We start from the raw sequence: 7,964 nt of genomic DNA, 5'->3' as shown, positions 1-7,964 counted from the left end.
AACCTCTTCTCGAGTTTTGAATTGTCGATTGCCCACATGCTTCTCCAGAGACAAAAAAAAGATGGTAGTCTGATGGAGCAATGTCTGGTGAATACGCTGGATGTGGCAGAAGTTCCCAGCCGAGAGAAGAAATCACCTCCAGGGTCATCTTTGCTGTATGAGATCTACGTTGTCTTGGTGGACAAGAACACCCTTCCCATTCACTAGTTTTTTTTTTTTTTTTTTTTTTTGCAAGCTGTTCATTCATTTTTGCCGGGGACAGTTTTCAACATTGCTGGAACTGACTCCGCAATTTCCGCCATTGGAAACAGAGGTTACCCACTCTAAATTGGATTTATTGACATCTTTACCTGGATAAGAGTTTTTATCCCAACCGTTGGTGAGCCCGCAACCTCCGCCACTGGAAACAGAAGTTTTCCCGTCACTTGATATATTGTGAGTGAATCATCAAATAGAAGGGCCAACAGTGAGTAATTCCCCGGTGCAGAATTGGGAGTTGGAAGAATTTTTGAATTTACCATCTGAATGTACAGTAGAACGGACATCATTGGATTGCATAAAAGACTGTATAATATACTGGAAACCAGACGATATATGTATTTGCTTCGTTTATGGTTTTGGAGACGACAGTCAATGGACACATGATTGCTTGGTGTTGGATACGTAATCTCTTGAACGGAAAGCTATAAATGCTGTAATAAACTATGAAATTCGCGAAGAATTATTATTAATTTACAGGAAAAATCATGGACATCTGTTTGTTACTATATGGAACTTCATTGAACGTTTTCGAGATCTTGTGTGTGACTTTGAATATAGACCGACACTAGTGAAAATATTGTTCGATAGACTTTGGAAAATATACTGATATGGGATGAAAGTATACAAGAATGTAGGAAAGTACGTTAAAAGTTAACCTTATTGTGAGTAAAAGATTTTTCATTTTGAAATAGAGTTTGTACATTGTGTGTAGAATATATTACCAATAACAATAATAGGACAAATATATATATATATATATATATATATATATATATATATATATATATATATATATATATACTATCATACATCTATGTATTTTATTGAAAGGTAATATAAGTTCATGGGTTATATTTGAAAATAATAGAACATATAGGGTGATATCATATTGGCGAATTGTTGCTTGGGAAAGATTTATTTTGTATCGCCTTGAAACAGTATTAAAAAGAAAATTCGAATAAAATATTATTTGATTGTACTATAAAACGGATAGCGCATAGAACACTTTATTTAATGTAAGGAAAAATGTTTCGACACATGGCAGATGCTTCTATTGTAGATATATAAATAGGTGTATCACACTTGAAAAATTATTATTTGATTTGTTTTTGTTGAAGAGCAGAAAAAAGACTAGCAGGGAGATTGCTTATGTTTCACCGAGTGAAAAAGAAATTCAATGTGAAAACGAAAAACCTATATTGTTAATTTACCCGCCTGACCCCGATTTGCCAGATGAATTACGTGATAGAGTGAGGGTAATATATCCTCCACAAGAAATAGAAGTGTATTATTTCAGACGCTATAATAGATATAATGATGAAATACTCTCGGAAGTGATGATGACAGTGTTTCAAATACTGTTTTGAAATGGAATCTAATGAGTGTGAGTGTACTACTGAAACTATTACTGATATATGTATTATGCAGTTACACACCAAATTCAGTATCATTATATAAAACGTGTTCTGAACATAATGAAAATGAAAAAGAACACAAGTTTTTGCTGCAGTATGATTATGATTTTTTACAAAAGTAGTGGAGGATTCTAATTAAACGTAAAATGAGAGAGAAAATTTATAAACTATTTAAAGAAGCATTTTAAAGGTAGTAACACTTATGCTCTGGAGAAAAAAAATAATCTGATACATGAGTGTTACAGTGTGGTTTTTACATCAAAGAATTAATAGAAATGTTTTTTGGAGAAAGATAAACAATTATTTAATCCTGTAAGTGAACACTGAGATACTGTAGCATATGCATTCGATTGTGTATGGATAGAACATATTTTGTCTTCGTGTATTATGGCTAAATAGTTCGATGTAAGTTGTGAAATTAGAAAGGGTTGCAGGCAATTGAACTGTCAACTGTAAAATTACTTTGTAAATGGATTAACGCGTAGTGTTAACATTAAGAATTCAATAGGTTACAAAAATTTGAACTAACACATGTAAGTAATATCGTACTTTATAACTACACGGAATTACTGTAGTTTACTGGCAACTGAATTGTCAGTGAGAGTAATGTATTCTTCTTTTATAAAAGAAATAAATTGATATTAGAAATATAATCTTAGTTGTTTTTCGTATGCTATATCAAGGAGAAATTTATTTTAAGAAGCAATGCATTAGAAGACAAAATACTTGTTTTAGAAGAATATGGTAGGAATCTGTGAAAATATTTAATACAATATTTTAGATTTTCTACAGACATTACCAACGTAAGTGAATGATGGACTGTTTGTCCATTGAACGGGAGCCATTGAGGTTGATACAATGTGTTTAGTTAATGATATGAAGACTTTAAAACTCTTGTTTACTCAATTACTTTAAATAAAAACCAACATATCATCTTCATATTATCTTATCTTCAAGGGCGCACCCAAGCGAGGGATCCATTGAACCCGGACCACATATAAAACTTTATAACCCAACAAACATTTCAACATTTTCTTAAGAAAATTATGGTTGCAGTAGGAGAGAAATGCGTGATATACTGTAGAAAAGTTGATGTTACACTGCCCTTGTACTCTTTCTTTTCTTATAAAAAGAAGTTAGTGTACTATTTTGCTGAGAATATAGCTGACAATACTTTGAAATTACGTATCGTTTTATTGAAAGTAGAATAATGCCACTTCAGTAATGCTTAAACACAGTGAATGTTAGTGCTGGATTCTCCTTTTAAAAAATTTCAGGGTGTGCAGGCCCTTACTTGGTATATACTTTAAAAAAGGGATAAATCTTAGAGCTCAATACTGTGAAGTAAAGGATAAAATGTTTATGAAATGCATAGAAGAAACACTTATTCGTATTAAGATGATAACGTGAAATACTTATTCCATTTTATATAGTAGAAGAACAAGTTTCTACAGTTGTGAACAATTACCCTGGTCTTGAAAATTAAACGCACCCCTTTGTTAGGCAACCAGTAGAAAAACCTACGTATAACGGAGTGACACACACAGACGTATAGTATGCTAGCAACTTGAAAACTTGTAATAATGTATAGTTACTTATAACAAATGGATGTAGAAAAGCGGTGGGGTTAGTGGGTTACTTCTGCTGCGTGTGATCCATGGTTCAATCCCCGGCCAAGTAAGTTTGTGGTGGTCGTGGGTTTACTCGGAATCTTCCGGATTCCTTCCCTATTCTCATTTTACTGATTCATGCATCATCATTCACCTGCCTTAATCGTGAGCTGAACGATTCTTATTTTATTCTGTAGTAAACACAGGTTAAGTTATGCACAAAAGAAAAGGAACTAGGGAACGCATCTTTACGGCAGGTTTCCCCTTACTGAACCACTTTCATTCTTTGTCTGTCTCTCCCTCTCTCACACACACAGACACACGTTAAGCTTCGTTCTGTGGTGTAAAACGAAAGTAAAAGGATTTTAAATTTCATTGATGTTTTTCACCAAGGGTTTAAAAGGCAGTTACAACAGGATGAATGGAAAACTGAAAAAAAATCCTCCACCTCCTAACGTTTCACAATGAATACTGTTACCTGCATTAAAAAACCTTGTTTTCGCCTAAAAACATTCTTGAAGCTCCCCTTGAGTTGTTAAATAACAAAACGGTCTTTCCTATTGATGTGAAGAAAGTAACTTTTCTTTTACATCATTGACCTCGAAAAAAAAGAAGAATGGAACTCGTCTTGTTTTTGTATTATGACGATTTCTTGAAGATGAAAAAAAAACAGTAGTAAAATAGTTGTACAATAATCATCTTCGTTTTCTGTGTTTAACCTTTAAAGTAAAAAAAATGATTATATTTTAAATGTGCTAGAAAAAATTGAATTTAGTGGTAAAGTGCTCACCTTTGCTGCGTGAAGTCCAGGCTTTAAATGCCATTGAGAAAGCGTTGAACGCTTTGTACAAAGATTTGGGATTTCATATTAAGCTATAATTACCAGCTCATATAACTTTGGTGCTGAGAAGGATGTTAAACTTGAATTTAACACTTTATTCCTTCCTTCATACGTCCCTAGGTCTTTAATATTAACATATCTTCGATACTGACTCGCTGAACAAAAAGCAGAATAAATAAATCACAATCACATACGTATCAAGTCTTATATTACACACAAAAGTAATAAACGTAATTTTAAATAGGTGCACTGTAGGTCAGTGATAGAGTGCTCACCTCATGCGAGAGGCCCTGGTTTGATCTCAGACCATGGGTGACATCAAGTTTTGCCTTTGTTTTCACAGAGAGAAAACGTGTTTTCATAATTAGTTGAAAAAATTAAACTGTTAAGAATTAAATAAGGGAATATGAACGAGTATTGAAAAAAAAATAGAAATGCCTAGAATATATGCAAGTATTTATTAAAAAGAAACTCAAAATTACATAATATTAAAAATAAAAAATATTTACAATACGAAAAGCGTTTATATCCCAAAAATACCTTCCTCAACATCATTTTCCTCACCTTGAGGATCCTCCTATTGTTCACGATCAGCTTCGTGTTCTTGTTCTTGTTCTTGATTTCTGAATTCGTCCTCCTGAAATTCTAGCCCAAGAATTATTTCTACCTCCTCTTTGATGTGTTCAGTATATGCTTGGTAAACACGTATAATTACATTTCGATTCATGTATCTGTATATTCTTCCTCTCGTTATTGTCCTTCCAATGATGTTTATTACTTGTGTACGTTTCAATGATACACCTTTCATCCTAAAAAAGGATATATAATTAGCATTCAAGCACATGACTAATAAAAATAAAAATTCACAGTATATATATATATATATATATATATATATATATATATATATATATATATATAAACTTCATTTTCATATTTCGTCATATTTAACTTCGGGTGAATTCGGGTATTTCCGTCAATATTATGAAGAAGAAATAAATAGTTTTAATAACAGTATAAAACATTGTATTTTAAATGCGAATACAATTACATTGTAAGACTAAAAAATTTTCAGGTGTGACCTTGTTACAGCTATGGTGTGTGTGGTGAGCAAAGATATGCAATCTTATGCAATAAGAGTTTCAAGAATAGGTATTAGAGCAAGCTAACACTGATTAATATGCGGTATGTATTATCAATTTGAGGTACAAATTAACTATTGTTTTTGTTTACCAATAGGATTTGCAAGTATTGCTACGTTTGTGTCGATACATACAATATCTTCATTAATAATAAAGACAAATTTTCCTTTACATCTAAAACACTGATATTAATAAGTTACAAATTTCGCACAACGATAGCGATCAAATATTTACCATTCGACAAATACTCGAAAAGAAGTGAGAATACAATACCCCGTTACATTAACTATTTATCGATTTTGAGAAGACTTACGAGTCGATAGGAGAAAAAAATGTAGAACATTCTTACAGAACTTAGAATACTGAAAAGCTAATTAGATTAAGATATGTTTAAATGAATTCCAAAGTAAAGTCCGGGTAGGAAAATTCTTGTTCACGAGCTTTCACGTCGAAAATGGTTTGAAATAATGAGATGCGTTGACATCAGTATTATTCACCTTTAACCTGGAGTACACTATAGGGAAAATTAAGGATAGCAATCAGGGTCTACAACTGAATGATATCACCTGGTTATGGCGTATGCTGATGGTGTAATTTAATAGATGATAGGAGAAAAAAAGAAAGAAATGCAGAGGTCTTATTAAAAGCTTGCAGGGACATGAGTTTACTAATACGTATATGAAAGTTCGTCAAATCGTAATGCTACAATTATAAATGCTTAAAAATGCCAAATAATACTTTCGAAATAGTGAATATTCTTAAATATCTAGGATTAGTATTAACAGACTAAAGCCATATTCACGAAAAAAAATTACATGTCGACTAGAAGCAGAGAATTCGTGTTAATCAGTTCAAAATCTTTTATAGTCGCGAATTGTCTAGGAATTTCAAGTTTAAAATATGTAAAACGATAATCATGCTTGTTGTGATGTATCATTTCGAAATATGGTCGCTTACTCTGAGGGAAGAACGCAAATTGAATACTTGAAAATAAAAATTCTGAGACAAATATTCTAACCTATGAGGAAAACAAATGCGTAATGTCGAAACTGCATAATATCGTTTACCAAAAATTGTCAGGGTCATCACATCTAGGAGGTTTAGATGATGCAGATCATATACACACAATAAAGAAGGTAGAAACGCTTTCAAATTTTAAACTAGAAATCCAATCAGAAAACGACCATTAGGAAGACCTAGGCGCAGATGGGCATACAATATTAGGATCGATCTCGCAGAAATAGGAATAAAAAATAGAAACTGGATCCAGTTGGCTAAGGATAGAAATCAATGGAGAGCTTTTGTGAACGCGGCATTGGACTTCCGGGTTCCATAGGCCATAGTTACTTAGTTGAAAATTACATTCATTTTTTTTTCTTTCTCAATATAACAGATACATTTACTTTTCCCGGTATGACACTTTTTCTTTTTTCTGGTGGGTCTTTGAACTTGAAAAAGTGAATTTTATGTAACTTGTAATTGCAATAAGATTAGTAAAACGATTTATATGTTGAACTTGAACAGGTATACTTTAATAGCAGGCGTAATCATTAATGTTTATACTTGCTGCTGCCTAAAGAAACGTTTATTTTTTAATCTTTGTGAACATGGCTTAGCTATCATGCTGAGGGTAACATGCAAGAGTTCCACCACAGGAAATGGGTTGCTCAGATTTCTCTTATTAAAAGATAATTTTCTAATCCAACATTTACAAAAATAAACAGTAAGTTTTCTTTACTTCAAAAAATGTGTAAAGCTCTAAGAATTCATTATGTTCCTGAAAAAATAACTCTTAGGGTTGTTCAACTTATAATTGTAAAGTCAGGTGTGATTCACTGTAATACCCATTGAACAAAGTCAACAGTACATGATTTTTTCATTGTACGGGTCTTCTAATTACAGATTCGAATCATAGATTAATTAAACTTTGGTATAACTACCAACTCGTAACGCTATTTAATACACAATCGCAAGTACTCTTAGAAAATGTTAATGGAAATCGATACAATGCTAATTAAACTCGTGAAATGCACAACGCATTTGTTCGCAAACAAAAACAATGTTCAACACTGATTTAACGTATTTGAGATTCAGCTATAGCGGCTTGGTTGGGAAAAAATTGTTGTAGAGTTAAGAACAGCGTAGTTAGCGACACATATTAGTTAAGCGGGTAATCGATACCAAATTAACGACACCTATACATTGATAAGGATTTGGTATTACCTTACATGTAAACTTAAAATCAAATAAATAATGTAATAGAAAATCTGTAAATCACATTAGGTTTTAATAATAGGAAACATGGAAGACATGTTTAATGTAATCATATCGCGAAGTAAGATGTGATGAAATAAAAACTAGAACGCTAAAAATAATAGACACTCATACTAAATCGGTATTTACAAATGAAATTTGATTTAAAAACTGTCGTTGTTAAGATATTTTAGTTTGTTGATAATATTTTAATATTAATGATATTTTCGTTATTGTGATGACAAGAATAATGTTTTATTCATTAGACATTTGAAAACATTAGGCACAGTATCTTCATTGTGCAAAGAAAATAACTTCCTCATTTATAGTGCAGCTCCATATGCATCCTGAATATACGTCTTATGGGTTGCATAACACGAAAGGGAAATACACACTTTTTTATGCATTAAAACTGAATCATTGAAAAACTCTTTTATTTCAA

General features: G+C 32.0%; 1 long non-coding RNA gene across 1 annotated transcript in view; it reads right to left on the bottom strand.

The window, feature by feature from the left end:
* Positions 1-4,630: 4,630 nt before the first annotated feature.
* The window catches only part of LOC145673399 (uncharacterized), an 80,163-nt gene continuing 76,829 nt past the window's right edge, over positions 4,631-7,964 (bottom strand). Inside the window, exon 8 of the long non-coding RNA XR_014128761.1 lies at positions 4,631-4,936. This is a non-coding gene — a long non-coding RNA (uncharacterized LOC145673399). The remainder of the gene's footprint in view (positions 4,937-7,964) is intronic.

The sequence above is a fragment of the Thermobia domestica genome, chromosome 16, assembly GCF_964235325.1.
Source record: "Thermobia domestica chromosome 16, izTheDome1.hap1.1, whole genome shotgun sequence".
In the NCBI taxonomy this organism is placed as follows: domain Eukaryota; kingdom Metazoa; phylum Arthropoda; class Insecta; order Zygentoma; family Lepismatidae; genus Thermobia; species Thermobia domestica.
The sequence above is the reverse complement of the archived record's forward strand: the minus strand, read 5'-3'. Positions and strand labels throughout refer to the sequence as shown.